The following is a 22,169-nucleotide window of genomic DNA, read 5'->3' on the forward strand; positions in this document are numbered from 1 at the left end:
TGGCCACAAGTCCTGATGCCTCCAAGTGCTACTCCATGCCGCACTCCCCATCGAGGAGCTGGTCCTCACTGCCAGTTCCTCCTCCGAGCCACCCCACTCATCCCGGACCGGCGGCTGCAGGGTGCACCGCCCTGTTCCTCTGGATCCAGCGACCTCCTACTTGTCATGGGGGTCCGGCGGTGATGAGGGCATCATCAATATAGTTACACCCACAACCCCTGCTACTACACATACTGGACCAATTTATAGCTCGCGCATGTCAATTAAATTACCAAGTACTCCCTCTGTAAACTATAATATAAGAACATCTAGATCACTAAAGAAGTGATCTAAACACTCTTATATGAGTTTACGGAGGGAGTACTTTCGTTCCTTGGTAACGTTCTAATGTTCATGAGAATATGATGCTCCTTGAATTGGATATACTTATTTTGCTTACAAATGAAGAACCCAGCATGGGCAAGAATGATGAACATTCGAGCATGATCAAGCATGGAGATGATGGCGTACACAAGGCGAACAAGAATGGAGTTTTTGGTGAAGTTTTCAGCACTTTGAAGCCACCCTGATGACGTACAAGGACATGGACAAAATATACAAGATAGCCTTTCATAAATTTCGTCCATAGCTAATAAAGATGTTGTGCCACCTTATTTTTGGGTCAGACCCAAGTAATTTCGAAATACACTTAATAGTCTTTTTTTAGATTTCATTTTAATAGGTAAACGACATAGGATAGAATTTAGTCCCACCTTGCCAAGGGTGAATAAAATTCTCCTCTGTCTCACTATAAATACAGCCCTTAGGGCGTCATTTTAGACTTGGGTTTTGTTTAGATTGAAGTTCTCCATAGTTGCAACCCACGTACTTTGTTTGTATTCAACGACAAGACCAAGACATTACAGAACCCCACTTTGATCAATAAAATTTTCCTCTTAGTTTCACAATATCCAGATTGCATTCTCAGTTTCTTACTGGTTCTTTATTTGTCTATAGGAAATAGACCCTCAGGTTGATCGTGCTTCGGCATGGTCAATAACCTCGTGGAGTTGGTTTAGAGATTGCTAAGGCGTGACATCTTTACACATTCATAGTCAGATCGTCAAAGTCTACTCCACCAAAAATGATAGTTACCATCACTGAAATACGGGCACCTTTGCCTCTATTAGGTGGTGTCCTGCTCGTCACCAAGATTTGATTTTGGGTGGAGGGGGTGAGAGTGAACGAAGATGGAGATGAAGAGTGAGAGGATAGAATATGGAATAGCGAGGAGCACCGCTCGTACGATCGACCACTCACTAGCGCGAACATATGGGAAAGATGTTGTGGCAAATGTCTAGCGCTTTAAGATCGTTGCTTTAATCCAACGGCAATAATGATGTTCCGGTTGGGAACCCAGAATCCTGGCATTCAGTACATATCAATAAGGTTTTTTTGAGGGGGAGTCAATGAACCAGATAAGTTTCTCCAGTACTCCCTCTATCCATCTATATAGGGCCTAATGCATTTTTCGAGACTAACTTTAATCCAACGGCAATAATGACGTTCGGGCTGGGAACCCAGAATCCTGAGAAGGTTTTTTTTGGGGGGGGGGGGGTCAATGAACCAGATAAGTTTCTCCTGTACTCCCTCCATCCATCTATATAGGGCCTAATGCATTTTTCGAGACTAACTTTGACCACACGTTAGAGCAATAGTATATGTATATAAAAGTTTTTTTGGCAAAATGACATGCAAGTTACACAAAGCATATTGTCAATTTTGTACGTGAAAGGAGTTTCCAATGATATAATTTTCACAATATACAATTCATATAGTATTAATCTTAGTCAAGGGTAATCTCAAAAATTACATTAGACCCTATTTATATCAATGGAGGCCTCAGTCATTTAGTCAAACTAGCACATAAGCCCGTGCATTGCAACGGGAAAAATTTATGTTTTGTGCAAGCATAATGTCTCGTAGCACCGGATTCACTATGAAGAACATGCTACAATGCAGCATCCTTTTACAAAATCAAAATGAAAAATAGGATGCAATTTATCCGCGTCCATATTTTCTTTGCGGGCATAATCTCCCACTAATTTCATTTAAGTATAACCCTTCCTTTAGTTACAATAACGTTCTCATCCATTTTAGTCGGGAATCAAATCCTTCCTTTTCTAATTTAGTAGCCCCACCATAATGAAGCCTATGGATCCTTCCTTTTAATTATCCTAACTTTTTACCTTAAATCCTTCCTTTAATTAGGCCCATCTATTTGAATATTATATTTATTAAGGTCACAGTCGTTCTTTAATATTCTACCGGTTTACACACAATCCTTTCTTTAATTAGCCACATCCATTTAAATATCCTATTTAAGCCTATAATCCTTCCCGAGACCGCTTATTTAACAGTCTTTTTGTTGATTCCTAAGGCCGCTTGTATATTTACTGGTGGGAACCATTGTGAGCGAGGCGGGATTAGTATACATGAAAGATGCATAGCTCGTTGGTTGTTAGATGAAAGAGCTAGACACGAGGTATTGCGTTCAATTCCCACGATGTTGACTTATTTTGATCCGATTATTTTTTCGCGGTCTCTATGAAAGCCCATAGAAGGCCCATCAACGTATGAGTACCTGGCCTAGATGGCTTGCCGTGTGTACCAGCGAACCGTATGAAACTTTACCATGTGCTCAAACCAAACGAAAATCAATGAAAAGGACCAAACCAAATAGAGAATACATATTTCCTTTAATAGTAGGTATATAATAAACTGTGAGGGAAGGGAAGGAGGAGGGCAACTTCCTCGGAAAAGTTGCTCGCTTTGCATCAGCATCTGTGCTAAATGGACGCTTTACATACCCTACCAGCATGAATCTCAGCAAAGTCCAATCCGATAGCACGAATATTCTCAACTGGCGCCGAAAGCAGAGAAGGCTTGCTTTCGGAACAACAAAAGAGATATATATAGAGAGAAAGAAGACACAACTTCTCGGACATTAGGACAGAACGGAACCCGCCTGCAGCTTTCTCTAACGATTGCACAATCTGAATCTGGCTTTTTATTTTTACTAGTTGACCCGTTGCGCCAAATGGCGCAGAGACCCACTAAACCCATGTTCGCGATGAAAATAGTTTCCTTCAGTAAGGACAACCGATGTATATATTGTAATTTGGTAGTAGAAAATCATATCTTGATCCATATGCGAAACAAAACATGGTTTAGTCGATTTCATTGTGGGCAAGCACATATGTTCCCAGCCTGGTCCTTGCTTTGGAAAGAGAAGCAAAAAAAGGATTATGCAATAGACACACCAAACACAAGGCAATGCAAAATATTCACTGATTTTACTCATAGTTTTCGACGACGCATCAAAACTGGCCCTAAACATTATATTATTTAACGATAATGAAAAGAACTTCTTAAGGCAGTCACTCACAGGTTATGATTCTACCACCTACCATTTTTACACTCTGTAAAATGACCATGTCAGTACTGATTTTATATGAAGCTACAAAGAGATAAAAATAATAGCGACATTGATGAAAACTAAAATCACTATACACACACACACACACACATATATATATATAGATAAATTATATGGGACACCTAGGTGCCTGGGCACCTAGATGGCCGTTATAGTAAGTGATATTCATGGTGCATGATGGACAATCCACGACATATGACTTTCCAATGCACTATCAGTTCTAATAGGCAATTATTGCTTTCCAAAAATAATATTCTAGTACTTTCCTAGCAATGATTCCTTTCCAAAATAAAAGGGTGTGTATATACACTCTGATTTTTTAAGGTATCAAATATGACAAAATAATACGAAATATCGTCGCAAATGTTTGTATGTATAATTACGACGTATATTATGCATTCTTCTGGTGTTTTACTTTTCAAGGTATCTAGTATTAAAAAATTTAGGGTCGGGTCACACTTTTTGGCGACTAATATTTTTTTTCAAAAATAAAGTCACCAAATAATATTAAATGTAATCCTAATTATTTTTTACTTTTACAAATATATATGATGCATGCTAATACCCACACGTGATTTTTAGTACATACATGGACCAAACATATCATACCCGCATACCCTTTTTCAATACATGCATGCTTTGAAGATACACGCAAAACTAATGTACTTTGAATGGTACATAACCCAAAAAATGATACACCATTTTTTAATACACATAAAATATTTTAAGACATACTCGTAAATGATATTAGAGATATACCCAGAAATAGTACAATTTACATATACGGCAGATATTGATTAGGTATATGAAAAAGTTAGTACGTGACTAGGTATATGGTTTTTATAGGTATATAAATTAGTACGTGACTAGGTATATGAATTAGTACGCGACTAGGTATATGATTTTTATAGGTATATAAATTAGTACGTGACTAGGTATATGATTTTTATAGATATATAAATTAGTACGTGATGAAGTATATGAGTTTTTATAAGTATATGAATTAGTACGTGAATTTTTATAGGTATATGAATTAGTACGTGACAGGGTATGTACAAAAAAAATATAACCATCAATTAAATATGCGTAGCATGCATGAACCATTAATTGCTGATTTTCTCTTTCTTGTTTAGTGAGGGTATTAAGTGTCCAGATCGAGCAATAATTCTTTCCTAATTAAAGAGTCAAAGTTTAACTAATTTGTTCTAGTACTAATACAATTGCACACATCTTAATGTAATCCGACGGTTTCCAGGCAAGGTGCCTGGGCACCTAGGTGTCCCAAATGGCCATCATGTATATATATATATATATATATATATATATATATATATATATATATATAACTTGGTGTCACACCTTCCTTCTTACATGTTTTGTGAAATCATTTTAGGATTGCAAGGAACAATTTTGCAAAGAACAACATTGCAAGTAAATCACGAAGAGTTACTGAGAAGCTACCTAGCCTGTACCATGGAATCTCTTTCGTCGGCACACTCAACCAAGAGCACCATTACACAGAACAAAGAGGTGTAGGAAAAATAGTTTGTTTCATGTATTGTAAACGATATTGCCATTTTCCAACTAATAAATTCATTTCCTAAAAAGATGCAGGAAAAAGAGGAACAACAAATTATCAAACCACCTCAACGCATAGACCTGCCCAGGTGGCTCACCTCAACAAACTCCCGGAAAAGCATGTTGGGTTCATGATGCCAGGCACCCTCTCAACATTGTCGCCTAGTTAGATATAGCACGCCACTGAGGGTGTCCTCTTCCTCTTCCCCCTCTCTTCTTCCTCACTACATGTAATCCACAATCCGACTCCCCAGATCCTAAACAAAGTACCAGTGGTATCTTTAGTGTCTGAAGTGGAGAACCATCAAGGGACACTGTAAAAAAATCATTTGCACATACCAAGGTGCAGCTACTAATTTCCCTTCCAACCATATGAACCTTTGCCATACAAAAGATTATTATGCAAATCTATACTTATATGAACCTAGCTATGTATTCATTATACATTATCTCGTAGAACATTTTAGAACTACTGAAATAGCAGTTGATGGTAAGGAAACACCATTAGATTTTTTTAGAAAATAATCTCCCGCCGCTAATTTCTTTTGGCGATTACTAACATACCCAGCGTCCATGTGCACAGGAATTATTTAGACAGGTCCCCCAGGGCATGCTCACAGTCTATTCTATGATCTACCGATAGCTTAACTGTGCAAGAATTATTAGGGCAGTCTATTCTATGCGATTCAGTCAAGGTGTTGGTATCAATTTCAATAACAGCGATAATACATGTGTGTGCCATATCCACTGGGAAATGAACTGAACTACTCGGCCCCCAGTATTTCATACCAAAAATCAGTAGAAACTAAAAAGAATAAATTTTAATTAGTTTTGGTAGAAACATAGTTCACATTAATTTTAAGTAAGTGGAGCAGGGGGATTTCCTCAATGAGATGGGCCAGTGTGTTCAGATGCAAGCAATTGTGATCAGCAGAAAAAGCTAAATTGTCATGATGCCGATGACATAGATCAATTGAATAAGTGCTCGCAAATGAAATGACAGTGAAGGGGATATGAATCTTGACTCTGGACTGAACAAAGTAAATGGGATAAGATCACCTTGCCGCAGAGAAGACGAATGCCCAACTTCAAGAAAAACGGCGAGTACGCCTTGCAAAATCTACAAGGGAAATCTTAATTCAGGCATGGTAGCACCTGAACATAGCAAGACATCCGGATGTCTAAAATTCACCTCACCCACTAGAATCACCCTCGCCTCAATGAAAGATTTTTTTTTGCATGACTCAATGAAAGAAATATAGCCCAGTTCGACCCTGAATATGAAGCAAAAAGACATAATAAGACACGCTGAACCTGCAATGAATGGATGAATTGTTTGAACCTACAATGGATAGCTCATGTCCATCCATCCGTATGCTACTTTTTCATCAAAAACTCAATTCCAAAGATCTTCTGCTGGAAATATAACTTTATATTAGTCAGCTGAAACAACACCTTGACTATCCAAGGGGTTTCCTAATACGCAACATCTCTCAGAACATTTGAGGAACAAATCGAGGGAAATAATTCAACTTCACTAACAATGTAGAAATTAACTTCAGTGTACTAACATAATTATTTTGGAAATAAGCAATCAACCATGAATTAAACATGAGAGAAATCCAACCATTTTAAGAAAAGAAAAAAGAGCCCAATAGCAAGATAGCACAACGTGGAGCTGTATCGACCAGTCTCTTTTAAAGAAAGGCTTTAGGAAATATAAAATCCTTTCCTACAAATCATTACAGCGCCTCCGACCAAAGCGAATGGGATTTTTATACCAAGGTGATTCAGTTCACTTACCAAATAATGAACATATATACTTCTCCACATTTAGTTTTGTATGTAATACAAAAGCTAGTGCCACATGATTTTTTTTGGATCACAGAAACCCGGCCTGAATACATCTGAATCATATAATCAATTTGTTAAAATGCTTGGAAGGCACATGAAAAACACATGAGTAAAAAATAATATATGATTGGTATCTGTATTTGATCCACCTGGGTACATGTACATCCTAAAAGAAACAAACAAGATGCCATGCTACCTGATGTGCAGCTTATCACATGATACACAGAACTTCACAAATCATCAGAACATCAAGTATTAAAATGCATGAGCAAGCAGATAAACCTACTCAAGAACTTGTTTCCCAAACTACTTACAACACACTGACCACAATATAAAGCCGGTAATTGTACTGATCCGCACCACTACATCATTGTAATTTGTTCAAACCAGCACCTAAATTCCACACACTGCCTCACTATATGCAGGTGAAAAGGCACAAACCAGAAAGCGACTAAACAAGCTATAACAAGATTGGCATACCTAGCTTGGACCTTGTATGCAGAGCTAGGGAAATGAGAAAGTTGGAGGCAGTGTTATTGTGGAAATCGGCATAGACCTGAAAAGTAGTAATCCAACCAATTAGATAAAAGACCCTGATTTGAGTATACCTGCACTCAAACCTTTCATTAACAATGGTTTTGTTGTTGGTCTGCATCATATGAACCCAAAGTAAATTTTCCTTTTACTTTTGTTTTTTCATGCAAATGTGTAACAGCGAGCGGGTCTGAAAAGAGAGATAGTTCAGAGGAAAGAGAGGGCACGGAGGGGAAGGACATTACCTGTGCGTGGAGGTGAGTCGCAGGTTTCCTCCAGTACGGAGGGGCTCTGGCCGACCTCGCGGTGCACGTTGCCGTCGGCGTGCTCCTATGCATACCTCTTGTGCCCGTGCGGGCGCGTTCCGAGCCGTCGAGCACGCCATCCTGAAACGCATGCGGGGAGGCCACGCCCATCTTATCGGACTTTGCACACCATGCGTGTTGCCGTTGCCGCCGACGCCATCTGCTCGCGGTCGCATGTCCCCGCTTCCGCACACATGCTGCTATGCGGAGAAAGGTGGATGTAGAGGCGGCGGCGGCGCACAAGACGCCGCGGAGGCGAGCCGATCCGCCTCCCTGGCTGCCGCGGAGGCGAGCCGATCTGCCTCCCTGCCTGGCATCCGCGCCTCTCCTCCTTCTCCGGCCGGCGATGCCCGGTTGAGCTCCTCCTTTCGTGGCTTCCTCGCGAGCTGGGGTGGATAAGGACCTCGGGAGACGGTGGATCTCATCGAAAGAGGCGGCAGAGCTGCTGCAGGGGGAGGGGGAAGGGAGGACCGGAGAAGGGAGGTGGCGCGGCGGCGCGGCGGCTGTATTGACGAGGAACTGAGGAGAGAGGGTTGTGGGGCACCCACACTACACGCTCCTGCTGCCATAGACGTGACGCAGCATGGCGTAGTAGCCAGGCAGAGCACGACGCAGGAGTCAGCCCCACAGCTCTCTTCAACACCAGACAAACCGACGACGCGACGACCCTGGAAAGACGCGTGCAGCCGGCGTGCGGGGCCAAGGGCAGCACCGGCCCACCCGTCATCGCGACAGACCAAACGCGGGTGCAAAAGCCGGGTGCACACGCATCGGCCACCCCTCCGCAGTTGTTCCCGCAACGCACGATGCGCGCAATGCATAGGGAACGCCCGCCAAAAGTGGCTGATAGGAGAAACTAAGGTCCTGTTTGGTTCCAAATAAGTCATCAACTTATAAGTCGAAAAGTGTAAAAAGTGACTTATTTTGCCAAACGGACCCAACTTATAAGTCACCCCAATTTATAAGTCATAAGTTGCTCCAACCCAACTTAAAATTATAAGTCACCCCTTTTGCATGGGTCCCATCACCTTTACATAAAAAACAAAATAGAAAGGTATGCTCAGGTGACTTATAAGTCAGGTGGTAACCAAACAGGCGTGACTTATAAGTCACTAATTTTAAGTCACCTGACTTATAAGTCAGGTGACTTATTGGAACCAAACAGGTCCTAACCCACACTGCGAGACATGTAGCTAATGCAGCTGACGCGCGGGAACAGAGACATCATTGGCCATCCGTCATCGACGCAGCACAGGCGCAGGTGCAGAAAACTGGGTGCATATGCGCCCGCCGACCCCTCCACGGCGCCACGTGATGCACGACCTGGGATAGAGCGTGGCGCAGAGCCCAAGACGCGGGCGACGCGCACATGCGGCGCGGCAGGAGAGGCTGCGCGCGCACCCAAAAAAGGGCTACCCAGCCAATCCGATTCTACATGAGCCCACAGGTAATTGCCTGCTCAAAATTGACCGCGCGGTGAAAACAACAATGGTTGATTTCCAGCGACAATCCAACGACACGCAGCGAATAAAAGACCACTCTGACCATGGATGGGAATGCTGCAAATCGAGGGACAACCAGGGAGGCGAGTTGCCCAGCCACCTTATAGGTTTAAATATAGTTAGCTTTTAAATCCGTTTGAAGGCCAAGCTCCATGGAGGCGGTTTTTAGAAAGTCCAAAACTTGAGTTTTCACCTACATAACTTCTGTGGCCTGCAATAAGCCGCTAATGAGAATTTCTGTCAATTACTTACAAAAGGCTGATATTGTGTCGAAGCAAATTCAGCCTGATATTTTCATGGAATGAGTGGTTGCCAAACCTAGAGTGACAATAATCACAATACATTATCGCTGAAACTTGATATCGAAGAGATTTAGGGGTTGTTTGGTTCTAGGCCAAGCATTGTCACATTTTGCCAAGCTTATCTACGGTTAATTCATTCATCAAAATGAAAGTCACAAGTTGGTCAAAATGAAAGCCACTAGTTGGCAAGCGTAATAAAATATTGCCACACTTTTTATGTGTATGTCATATAGGACCCAAATGTGACTTGAACCGAACATTCATCTAAGGGTCAAACTTGCCTAACTTTAGGTGTGACAATCTTTGCTAAAGTAAATCACAAACCAAACAACCCCTTAGAGCAACTCCAACGGGGCGACCCATTTCGTCCGCGGACGTCCGTTTGGGTCGGCGCGGACAAAAAAGTCGGCCCAACGCGCCGTCCCAAACGGACGCGCGCCCGCTTTTCATTCGCCTGCCTACCCATTCCCGACCTATTTTGTAGCCCGATTTGCGTCGGCGAGGACACGAAACGGACGCGCGCGCTCGTCTTGTCCTCCCCCCGGGCCCGCTGATCGATGGCAGCCTCCACCATTTCCCTCCACCCCCCTCCCAAAAAAAACCCTTCCGCCCACAGGCGCTCCCGCCCCCTACCATGGAAGACGACCTCGACGCCGCCGCCGCCGGCCTCGCCTCCCTCACCTTGTCTGGCATGATGACCGCGCCCTCCGGCAAAGGCAAGCCTCCCCCCCCCCCCCGCAAGACCGCCGCCGCGCCCAAGCCGAAGAAGATGTTGAGGGCCGAACAACGGGCAAAGGAGTCGGCCAAGAGGAAGGGCCGGAGGCACGCGGCGAACGCGAGGGATGAAGCCATCACGGCGGCCGCTGTCGTGGTTCTAAGTCTGACAGTAGAATGGGGGGTAGGTATGGAGAGGCAAGATCCTAGCTATGGAGTAGTTGTACACACGAGTGTTTAACGAGTTCAGGCCCTTCTCTGAGGAAGTAATAGCCCTACGTCTTAGAGCCCGGAGGCGGTCGACTGGTTTATGTGTATATGAGTTATAGGGGTGCGAACCCTCTACACTGAGGATGGGGGTGGCTTATATAGAGTTCGCCAGACCCCTCCGGCCCTCAGTTATGCAGGGTTTAAAGTACATTAAGATAGGGGGTGCTGAGTGACTTTAGGTCTCCTGGGCGTCGAGTGGTTAGCTTCATGGTCGAGTGGCTTTCTTCGTCGTCGAGTGTCCTTGAGTTTGTCGAGTGAAGTCCCTCTTGGTCGACTGAAAGGTAGCTTCGTATAAGGATGTCCTTTGGTATGGTATCCTAGATAGGTCCATGACCCTACCCTAGGTACATAACATCATCATTAGCCCCCGAATGGATCGAGGTTCGAGTGAGGAAGGAGTTGATGATTTTCTCCGACCTATTTCCCGTGCTTTGATTATGTCATATCCTGTAGCGGCGATTTTTCTTTCGGCGTTGGCGTCAACTTTTACTTCAGTCGCCTTGATTCATTCTTGTCTTCTGTCAAGTGAACTTTTGAACTTTAGTGAACTTCCGAGCGACGGATCGCAGGAAAGATATCGTCTGACAGATTGATCTGCTGTTAGCGGATTTTACGGGATCCGAATTTTGGGAAGCGCGCGAAGCGGGGCAGACTGCGGTACTCGGATGGGATAAGGCGTGGACGCCTCGATTTCCGTGCCGCCTTTTTCGCCACGTATCGTGCGTGCGCGACTGTTTCGGGATGTGACAGGACCGCCCGGACCCACTCGTCAGCCACTCGGAAGCGCCCTTATATAAAGCGTCGGGCGAGGGTTTTTTGAACAGTGCCTTCCCATTCTTCTCTCCACCCTCTTTGCCTCCGCCCACTGCGCCTGCTCTCACCTCCGCTTATCCAGTCCTCGCGTGCTTCGCCGACGACAATGATGAAGGATAAGACGGCGGCCTTAGAGCGCGCGAAGAAGGCGACAGCGATGGGGAAAGCAAAGGGGAGACCGTCCAGTCGGGGCGGATCTTCGTCAAGGTCCCGCCTGCCAAAAGGTTGGGTCCAAGGGGATTGGATCCGCTCGACCATCACCGAGACAGATCTCAATGACCTGGCCAATGAGGGACTGATCCCCCACGGGTCAGCAAGGCTTCCGGGGACCGAGTGTCAACCGCAGTCGCGGGAGGGTGAGTGCGTTCTCCTAGCCACTCATGTAGACCGTGGCTTTTCTCTGCCGCCAAGTGTTTTCTTCCGAGGGTTTCTGAATTTCTTTGGGGCGCAACTCCACCATTTCACCCCCAATTCCATCGCCTATCTTACTGCCTTTGTGTCCATGTGCGAGAACTTCCTGGGTTGTCGACCACACTGGAGTCTCTTTAAGCACATATTCACCTGTCGCTCACAGACAGTAAAAAAGGCGAGTCCGGACGATGAGAGGACTAAGGTTATCCAGATGTGCGGTGGTCTTGGGATTCAGATGAGGAATAAGAGTACTTTCCCGGCCATGACCCTTCCTGAGTCGGTCAGAGGGTGGCAGTCGACTTGGTTCTACTGCCAAGACGAGCTGACGCCGGGGCAGTCGACTGGTCTCCCTCCGTTCTCCATGGACCGAGTGGACAAACCCTCTTCTCTGAAGGTGCTTCCTGAGGAGAAAGCTCAGGTGAAAATGTTGATGGAGCGCGTAGTCCAACTTGTTAGGGACGGAGTGACGGGTATGGATCTTCTGGAGGTCTTCCTTAGACAGCGCATCCAACCGCTTCAGTACCGAGGCCACCCGATGTGGCTGTACTGTGGTACCAAAGACACCACTCGGGTCCATCCAGAAGCGGTCAACGACGCCACACTGGAGAGGTGGGTGGCAGCCATCACAGGGAATAAGGACAACCCTCGAGGGGCTAGGAGGATCCCACCACTCGACTGTACCTATACACCGGACGGTATGACCACTTATCTCCAATTGTAATCTTGTTGTATTCATTCTGCTCTGCTGCGAATTGGTCGATTGATCTTTGTTTTGTTTTGTTGTCTGATAGGCCACCACCAAGTTATACTCGATGCCCAATGGAGCGCAGACGCCGATTGAAGAGGAGGAAGGAAGTGGGGGCGAAAGCCCAGAGGAGTGGGATTCGGATGCTGACGACGATGATGAGGGTGATGACTCTGATGAGGAGGAAGAGGAGGAGGAGGAGGAGGAGGAAGTTGTACCTCCCCGCTCGGAAAGACGCTCGAAGCTTGTCCATGATCCCGCGACTGAGCGTGGTAAGGGGGTCGCAACCGCTACACAGTCGACCAAGCGCCCTTGGACTACTTCTCCGGTGCCGACTGAGAAGGCTCCGAAGCAATCTCGAGTGGCACCGTCGAAACCGGCGAAGGTCTTGCCGAAGATGAAGATGGTGATCCCCACTATCTCAGGGTAATGGTAGTCTTGAGTTTTCCCGTTTCATGAACTTGTTCTTGATCGACTCATGGGCCAATCGACTGACTTCTGGAACTGCAGTGCTGCTACTTCTGATACTTCGGCCAGGACTGAAGACCACGAGATGGAGGATGCTGTTACCTCAAAACCTTGTACGACTCTTGTGATGCCGTTTTCAGTCGATTGACTTATTGTCTCTAATTTTGATTCTTTCTGCAGCTTCATCTAACATTGTTATTGATCTTCCCGACGACGACGAGGAGGAACCACCAAGGCAGAGGAGGAGCAAGAAAGCGTCTGCTGGCAAGGCGACTCAGGACGTGCCAGCACCCGAGACGTTGGTCGTGGAGGGAGACAATGTCACTCGGCCTACCGTAACCTTTGCGGTGCCGTTGACGAGTGCTCGTCCTTCGTCGTCGAGTGCTGCTCAACCCTCGCTTTTCTCAACCTACCACGTTCCAGAAGACCAAGCTAGTCCTGCTAAAGAAGCAATACGCCAAGTGGGGGTCATGATGGAGCAAGTGAAAGCAATACGAGAAGCCAGGCAGGCAGCCTATGACGCCAGTTCGGCTCTTCAGAGCAATGTTCAGGTCAGTCGGTCACTGCCGGTTCTGTTAGGATATGATATCTGAAAACTCTTCTTTCTGAAATTCTTAGAGTTTGTCCTACACCCACTGGGTGTGTCGATTGAAATTCCGGATTAGTGGGGGCACGCTGAGTGCACCCACTGGGTGTAGTCCCTAAGGCTATGGTCGACTGCTGGCAGTCGACCATAGGCTTTATGTCTTAAGTTTTTTCCTTACTCGACTAGGTCGAATAGATTCATGGACCGGTGGGGGCACGCTGAGTGCACCCACTGGGTGTAGTCCCCGAGACTGTGGTCGACTGCTAGCAGTCGACTATAGTCTGAAGAACATCTCCCGTTTTTTTGTTGGTCGACTGGTCGACTCTAACTGATGAAACTAGTGAGGGCACGCTGAGTGCACCCACTGGGTGTAGTCCCCGAGACTATGGTCGAATGTTTGTATTCGGCCATAGTCTTAGAAACGCTATGATTTTTCCTTAGTCACTCGGAAGTGAATTGTCTTTGACATCTGTCGATTGGTTCTTCGTAGAAATCCTGAGTTGGAGAACAAACACATTCAGCTCGAGCTTGATCTGAAACTGGCCCAAGAGAACTTGACGAAGGCGAAGGAGGAAGCTAAAGGTATGTTTGGTGAGGCCTTCGACGACTGCCTTTGCCTCTCACTCGTTTCCGAATCTTAATCTCACTGTAACTTTGCAGACAAAGTGAGGGATGCCCTGAAGAAGCAAGACCTTGACTTGGCTGAGATGCAAAAAACTGCTTTAGAGAAGACCAAGCTTGCAGATGAGAAGCTGGCTTCAGTGACCAAGCTTGAAGAAGAAAACACCAATCTGAAAGCTGCTCTTGATGCTGCCAACCAGGAGGTCAGTCGACTGAAAAGTGACAAGACCACCCTGAATGACAAGGCCAGTGAGTTGATGAGAAAGAAGAACGATCTGGAGGCTTATCTGGGTGGACTCGCCATGAAGTTGTTCCTCATGCTTGAAGGTAATCTTTTGTATCAAACAAGTATTTTAACTGTAACCTCCGACTGTTGTCTTGACTCGGTGGTTGTGCTTGCAGAATTTTGCCAGAACTTTGAAGAGGAGACTGGTCGACTGGAAGTAAACCTGGACCCCATCAACTCTCCCGTGAAAGATGAAGTCGCCATGAATGTGCTCCGGCTTGAATCTCGTGTTGCTGCTGTCATCGACTATCTCGCAAGGCTGAAGGTTGCAACTTCTCGCATCGACACAACACTCTGGCCAAGAGAGACGCACCAGAACGACCTCGAGTCCCTGATGACTCGACTGAACGAGGTCCCAAGTCGAGTGCAGGAGTGGAAGAAGTCTTTGGCCAGGTGCGGTGCGGATGTTGCTCTGTCTCTGGTCCGCGTTCACTGCAAGGATGCACGATAGGACAAGCTGGTGGCTCTTAGGGTGGCTAATACCAAGAAGCACGATTTCCGATCTTTCATGGAGACCTTCATTGCTGCTGCCACTCGGATTGCAGATGGAATTGACCTGGACGAGTTTGTTGCACCTTCCAACCCTCCACAGGAGGGGTAAAAAAAACTTCTGAGCTCGATACTTTAAATTTGCCTCGGTATGCCGAGTGAGTTTTGTAACCGATAAACCTTAACAGGCCCATCGCCTGAGCACTTTCGGTTCCGTTAGGTGTTATCCAACTTGGATTCAACGTTGAATATGTTTGCATTTGGTTTGAGGTGTCTTTTGCAGGTTAAAGCGAAGCGCTCATTGCAATCGACTTGCTCCCCAATACACTTAGGCGAGCACTGGGCTGCAGCTAAGCCCCCGAGTGGGAGGTCTGCTCTCCACTCGGTAGGATTTCTAAAAACTTAGGCGAGCACTGGGCTGTAGCTAAGCCCCCGAATGGGAGGTCTGCTCTCCACTCGGTAGGATTTCAGATACTTAGGCGAGCACTGGGCTGCAGCTAAGCCCCGAGTGGGAGGTTTTCTCTCCACTCGGTAGGATTTCAGATACTTAGGCGAGCACTGGGCTGCAGCTAAGCCCCCGAGTGGGAGGTATGCTCTCCACTCGGTAGGATTTCAGATACTTAGGCGAGCACTGGGGCTGCAGCTAAGCCCCCGAGTGGGAGGTTTGCTCTCCACTCGGTAGGATTTCAGATACTTAGGCAAGCACTGGGGCTGCAGCTAAGCCCCCGAGTGGGAGGTTTGCTCTCCACTCAGTAGGATTTCAGATACTTAGGCGAGCATTGGGGCTGCAGCTAAGCCCCCGAGTGGGAGGTTTGCTCTCCACTCGGTAGGATTTCAGATACTTAGGCGAGCACTGGGGCTGCAGCTAAGCCCCCGAGTGGGAGGTCTGCTCTCGACTCGGTAGGATTTCAGATACTTAGGCGAGCACTGGGCTACAGCTAAGCCCCTGAGTGGGAGGTTTTCTCTCCACTCGGTAGGATTTTCAAGAACTTAGGCGAGCACTGGGCTGCAGCTAAGCCCCCGAGTGGGAGGTCTGCTCTCCACTCGGTAGGATTTTGTATTGGTGGCGTAGCTCGGAAGGAGAGGGTAGCAGTCGACCTGCACCTCGTCCTCCTTGCAAAGCGCATGTTGTATTTGTGGCGTAGCTCAGAAGGAGAGGGTAGCAGTCGACCTGCACCTCGTCCTCCTTGCAAAGCGCACATTGTATTTGTGGCGTAGCTCGGAAGGAGAGGGTAGCAGTCGACCTGCACCTCGTCCTCCTTGCAGAGCGCACGTTGTATTTGTACTTAGGCGAGCGCAATGCTGCAGCTAAGCCTCCGAGTGGAAGGTTGGCTTTCCACTCAGTAGGATTTTGTTTATCTTAGGCGAGTACTTGGACTGCAGCTAAGCCTCCGAGTGGAAGGCTGGCTTACCACTCGACAGGATTTTGTTTATCTTAGGTGAGTACTTGGACTGCAGCTAAGCCTCCGAGTGGAAGGCTGGCTTACCACTCGGTAGGATTTTGTTTATCTTAGGCAAGTACTTGGACTGTAGCTAAGCCTCAGAGTGGAAGGCAGGCTTACCACTCGACAGGATTTTGTTTATCTTAGGCGAGTACTTGGACTGCAGCTAAGCCTCCGAGTGGAAGGCTGGCTTACCACTCGGTAGGATTTTGTTTATCTTAGGCAAAACAGATTTCGTAGCTAAGCCTTCGTGTGGGAGACTGGCTCACCACTCGGTTAGGATTTTTTTTACAGACTTGGGACGAATCGGATTCGCAGCCAAGCCACCCACTGGGGGATTGTTTTGTGTAGACAAAAGAAATAACGATTACCGGGAAAATTATAAAGCTCTTGTCTTTGATAAATAAACTATAGAAGTACTTTTATTACAACTCATCCGAGTGAATACTTAAGTGTAAAAGGGGCGGAGAAGCTCCGCGTTCCAAGCTCGGGGCTCGTCGATCTGATGCTCGACATTGTAAAGACAGTATGCTCCATTGCGGAGAACCTTGGTGACGATGAAGGGACCTTCCCAAGAAGGAGCAAGCTTGTGTGGTTTCTGCTGGTCCACTCGGAGAACTAAATCTCCTTCCTGGAAGGCTCGACTCTTCACGTTTTTGGCGTGGAAGCGACGCAAGTCTTGTTGGTAAATGGTCGATCTGATCAGAGCCATCTCCCTTTCTTCCTCTAAAAGGTCGACTGCATCCTGCCGCGCTTGTTCTGCTTCAGCTTCGGTGTAGAGCTCGACCCGGGGAGCATTGTGGAGAAGGTCACTCGGCAAGACTGCTTCAGCTCCGTAGACCAAGAAGAATGGAGTTCTTCCAGTCGACCGGTTGGGCGTGGTCCTTAACCCCCAAAGCACCGAGGGAAGTTCGTCGACCCATGCACCAGCCGCATGCTTAAGATCACGCATCAAACGGGGTTTCAACCCTTTGAGAATCAAACCGTTGGCTCGTTCTGCCTGTCCATTCGACTGTGGATGAGCGACTGAAGCATAGTCGACTCGTGTGCCTTGAGACGTGCAGAAAGCTCTGAACTCTTCGGAATCGAAGTTTGACCCGTTGTCAGTGATGATGCTGTGCGGGACTCCATATCTGAATATCAATTCTCTGATGAAGCTGACAGCAGTACCGGCATCGAGGTTCTTGATGGGTTTAGCTTCGATCCACTTGGTGAACTTGTCGACTGCTACCAGCACATGGGTAAAACCGCTTCTGCCTGTTCTCAAAGGACCGACCATATCCAAACCCCATACTGCAAAGGGCCAGACGAGTGGTATAGTCTTCAAAGCTGACGCGGGCTTGTGTGACATATTGGAGTAAAATTGACATCCCTCGCACTTGTCGACTATCTCCTTCGCCATTTCATTCGCTCTTGGCCAATAAAATCCGGCTCGGTATGCTTTGGCCACGATGGTCCGAGAGGACGCATGATGGCCACAGGTCCCCGAGTGGATGTCATCAAGGATTATTCGACCTTCCTCCGGTGTTATGCATTTCTGACCAACTCCAGTTGCGCTTTCTCTGTACAGCTGTCCCCTTATCACGGTAAAGGCCTTAGATCGGCGGACGATCTGTCGAGCCTCTTCTTCGTCCTCCGGGAGTTCTTTCCTCAAGATATACGCGATATATGGTACTGTCCAATCGGGAGTGATCACTAAAACTTCCATGATCAGGTCGACCACTGCTGGAACTTCAACCTCAGTCGGATCCGTAACACTCTTAGGTTGTGGAGCTTCGTCGGTAAAAGGATCTTCTACGACTGATGGAGTGTGGATATGCTCCAAGAACACATCACTGGGGATTTCTTCTCTCTTGGATCCTATCTTCGCCAAATCATCAGCTGCTTGATTTTTCAGTCGGGGTATGTGGTGGAGCTCTAACCCTTCGAACTTCTTTTCGAGCTTCCTCACTGCATTGCAGTATCCAGTCATGGCTGGGCTTCTAACGTCCCATTCCTTCATCACCTGATTGACCACCAAATCTGAGTCACCATAGACCATAAGGCGACGGACGCCGAGTGAAATGGCCATGCGCAACCCATACAAGAGTGCTTCATATTCTGCTTCATTGTTGGAGGAATCAAAGTGGATTTGGAGCACATATCTGAGTTTATCTCCTCGGGGGGAAACCAAAACAACCCCAGCACCAGAACCATTTAACATCTTAGATCCATCAAAGAACATGGTCCAATGCTCCGAGTGAACTTGAGTCGGCTGCTGTTGCTCAATCCACTCGGCAAGGAAATCTGCTATAGCCTGGGACTTAATGGCTTTCTTTGCCTCGAATTTGACATCAAGGGGAAGGAGTTCAATCGCCCATTTAGCCACTCGACCAGTTGCATCTCTGTTGTGCAGAATCTCTGACAATGGTGCGTCGCTGACGACTGTAATGTCATGATCAGAGAAATAATGAGCAACCTTCTTCATGGTCATGTAGATCCCATATACAAGCTTCTGATAATGAGGATATCTTTGCTTCGATGGGGTCAAAACTTCAGAGAGATAATACACTGGGCGCTGAACTTTGAAGGCTTTCCCTTCTTCTTCCCGCTCGACCGTAAGTACTGTACTGACGACTTGTCCTGTGGCTGCAATATAAAGCAACAGAGGCTCTTTGCTGATTGGAGCAGCAAGCACCGGCTGGGTGGAGAGCAGAGTTTTTAACTCGGCAAACGCTGCATCAGCTTCTGGAGTCCACTCGAACTTGTCTGCCTTCTTCATCAGTCGGTAAAGGGGCAATGCCTTTTCACCGAGGCGAGAGATGAATCGACTTAACGCGGCCAAGCATCCAGTAAGCTTCTGGACGTCGTGCACACGCACAGGGCGTTTCATTCGGAGTATGGTGCCAACTTTTTCTGGGTTAGCATCGATTCCTCGTTCTGAAACGAGAAAACCGAGTAACTTTCCGCCAGGTACTCCGAATGTGCACTTCGATGGATTGAGCTTGATATCATACCTTCTGAGATTGGCAAATGTTTCAGCTAGGTCAGTCAATAGGTCGGAACCCTTTCGCGACTTGACCATGATATCATCCATGTACGCTTCCACATTCCGACTGATTTAAGTGAGTAAACACTTTTGAATCATTCTCATGAATGTGGCTCCGGCATTCTTGAGGCCGAATGGCATGGTGATATAGCAGAAGCACCCGAATGGAGTGATGAAAGCTGTTTTGATTTCGTCAGGTCCATACAGACGGATCTGATGATACCCAGAATAAGCGTCTAAAAAAGACAATCTCTCGCACCCTGCGGTCGAGTCGACAATTTGGTCGATGCGAGGGAGAGGAAAATGATCTTTTGGGCAGGCCCGATTGATATGTTTGAAATCAATGCACATGCGAAGTGAGTTGTCCTTCTTGGGAACCATGACGACATTGGCGAGCCACTCGGAGTGGTATATCTCTCGGATAAACTCTGCTGCAAGGAGTCGAGCCACCTCCTCGCCAATGGCTTTTTTCTTCTGAACGGCGGACCGTCGAAGATGTTCTTTAACAGGTTTTTCTTTTGAGTCGACTCTAAGGCGATGCTCAGCCAGCCCCCTGGGAACACCCGGCATGTCGGCTGGCTTCCATGCAAAGATGTCCCAGTTCTCACGGAGGAACTGGATGAGCGCTTCTTCCTATTTAGAGTCGAGTGTTGTGGAAATATGGGTCAGAGCTGCATTGGGGTCAGTCGGGTGGATATGAACTGGCTTCGTCTCCCTGGATGACTGAAATGTTGACTCTGTGGCGGGCTTCTTGGCCCGCAACAAATCACTCGGATCTGCGTTTTTCTTGTATTCCTCCAGCTCTACCACTGTTATCTGGTCATCCGCAATCTTTGAGCCTTTCTGGAAACACTCTTCTGCCTTCTTCCGGCTACCAGTGATAGTGATCACGCCTTTGGGGCCAGGCATCTTTAATTTGAGGTACACATAACATGGTCGAGCCATGAAGCGAGCATAGGCTGGTCTTCCCAAAATAGCGTGGTAGGCGCTTCGGAAATCCACGACTTCAAATGTCAGCTTGTCTTTGCGGAAATGCTTCGAGTCGCCGAACACTACATCCAGAGCTATTTGGCCGAGTGACTCAGCCTTCTTTCCAGGGATGACTCCGTGAAAACTCATGTTGCTGGAACTGAGCCTGGACATCGGAATGCCCATTCCCTTGAGCGTCTCCGCATACAGTATATTCAATCCACTGCCGCCATCCATCAATACCTTCGTCAGTCGAGTGCCTTCGACGACTGGGTCGACCACCAGCGCTTGCCTCCCAGGGGTGGCAATGTGAGTAGGGTGATCAGACTGGTCGAAAGTAATGGGAGTTTGCGACCATCTCAGATAGCTTGGTGTCGCCGGGGCGACCATATTGACCTCACGGTTGATCACTTTCAGTCGACTTTTGCTCTCTACATCAGCAAAAATCATCAGAGTGGAGTTGACATGAGGGTACTCTCCATCACTGTCCTCCTTGTCCTCGGCCTTGTCCGACTCCTTCTCTTTGTCCTTCGGCTGTTTTCCTTGAAACTGCTGGATTAAGAGCCGGCACTGGCGAGTGGTATGCTTTGGGTAGATGAAGTTACCCTCTTCGTCTTTCTTCGTGTGGATATGACACGGTAGATCCATCACGTCATTACCTTCCTTATCCTTTACCTTCTTGGGGTTCCAAGATCCTTTGGGCTTCCCTTTGAATTTGCCCTGAGTCACGGCCAGAGCCTCTCCAGGAGCAGCCGGCTCGGCCTTCCGCTTCTGCTTCCGACTGGAGTTTCCTTTCTCCGACTGACTCGGCTTGTACTTGCCACTCCGGAGTCGGTCCTCTTCTTCGCCATTGGCGTACTTGGTGGCTATTTCCATCATCCGACTCAGGGTCATATCTCCAGTTCGACCAAACTTCAGGCTCAACTCTCTGTTCTTGACACCATCCTTGAAGGCGCAGACCGCTTGATGGTCTGACACATTCTCTACAGTATGATGCAAAGTGATCCATCTCTAGATGTAATCTCTCAATGTTTCACTCGACTTTTGTACGCAAACTTGCAGCTCTGTCAATCCGGCCGGTCGCTTGCAAGTTCCCTCGAACGTCCTGACGAACACTCGGGAAAGATCTTCCCAGGTGTAAATGCTGCTAGGAGCTAACTGATTCAACCACGCCCTGGCCGAACCCTCTAGCATAAGTGGCAAATGCTTCATGGCCACCTCATCATTACCGCCACCAATTTTCACAGCCACTCGGTAGTCTTCAAGCCAAGTTTCAGGCTTAGACTCTCCGGTGAACTTACTTACTCCAGTCGCCAACCTGAAGTTGGGGGGTATCACTGCGGCTCTGATGGCTCTGCTAAAGCATTCTGGACCTGAAACATGGACTCGGCTGCTTGTGGGCACATCTCTGTCATGGCCACCTCTGTGAGCTCTGTTCCGGTCGACCAAACCTTGCACGATGATGGATCTCGCGTCAAAGCCCGGCTCTCTGGGTCGACTGGAACTCTCCGCCCAACACTGAGCTGGCGCCTGTCATCTTGCTGCCGATGAGCGTTAGACCCACTTCTCGGGGGAGGAGAGGGCACTCGACGCCTGTCGTCACGATCAAATCGATCATCATAGTGGTCCCGCCGGCCTTCACGTCCCACGCGCCTCGGAGGCGACCTTGGGCTGTGAGCCGACTGAACAGTATTCGCAGCGACGGATCGACTGTGAATCCTGTTGCGCGACTGTGACACAACTGAATTCTGATCTCCTGCCGCCCGGAGCAAAT

At 47.3% G+C, this 22,169-nt stretch overlaps 1 long non-coding RNA gene across 7 annotated transcripts; it reads right to left on the reverse strand.

The window, feature by feature from the left end:
* Positions 1 to 4,814: 4,814 nt before the first annotated feature.
* LOC123069859 (uncharacterized) lies at positions 4,815 to 8,360 on the reverse strand. Of its 7 annotated transcripts, none has more exons than XR_006433107.1 (3): positions 7,690 to 8,360; positions 6,403 to 7,466; positions 4,815 to 6,330 (listed from the first exon to the last, which is right to left on the reverse strand). It is a non-coding gene; the product is annotated as an uncharacterized lncRNA (long non-coding RNA). The 7 variants fall into 7 exon arrangements; XR_006433108.1 differs by having other exon boundaries at positions 4,815 to 6,176; positions 6,249 to 7,466; XR_006433103.1 differs by having other exon boundaries at positions 4,815 to 6,963; positions 7,391 to 7,466; positions 7,690 to 8,355.
* Positions 8,361 to 22,169: the final 13,809 nt, after the last annotated feature.

This window comes from Triticum aestivum, chromosome 3B (assembly GCF_018294505.1).
Source record: "Triticum aestivum cultivar Chinese Spring chromosome 3B, IWGSC CS RefSeq v2.1, whole genome shotgun sequence".
In the NCBI taxonomy this organism is placed as follows: Eukaryota; Viridiplantae; Streptophyta; class Magnoliopsida; order Poales; family Poaceae; genus Triticum; species Triticum aestivum.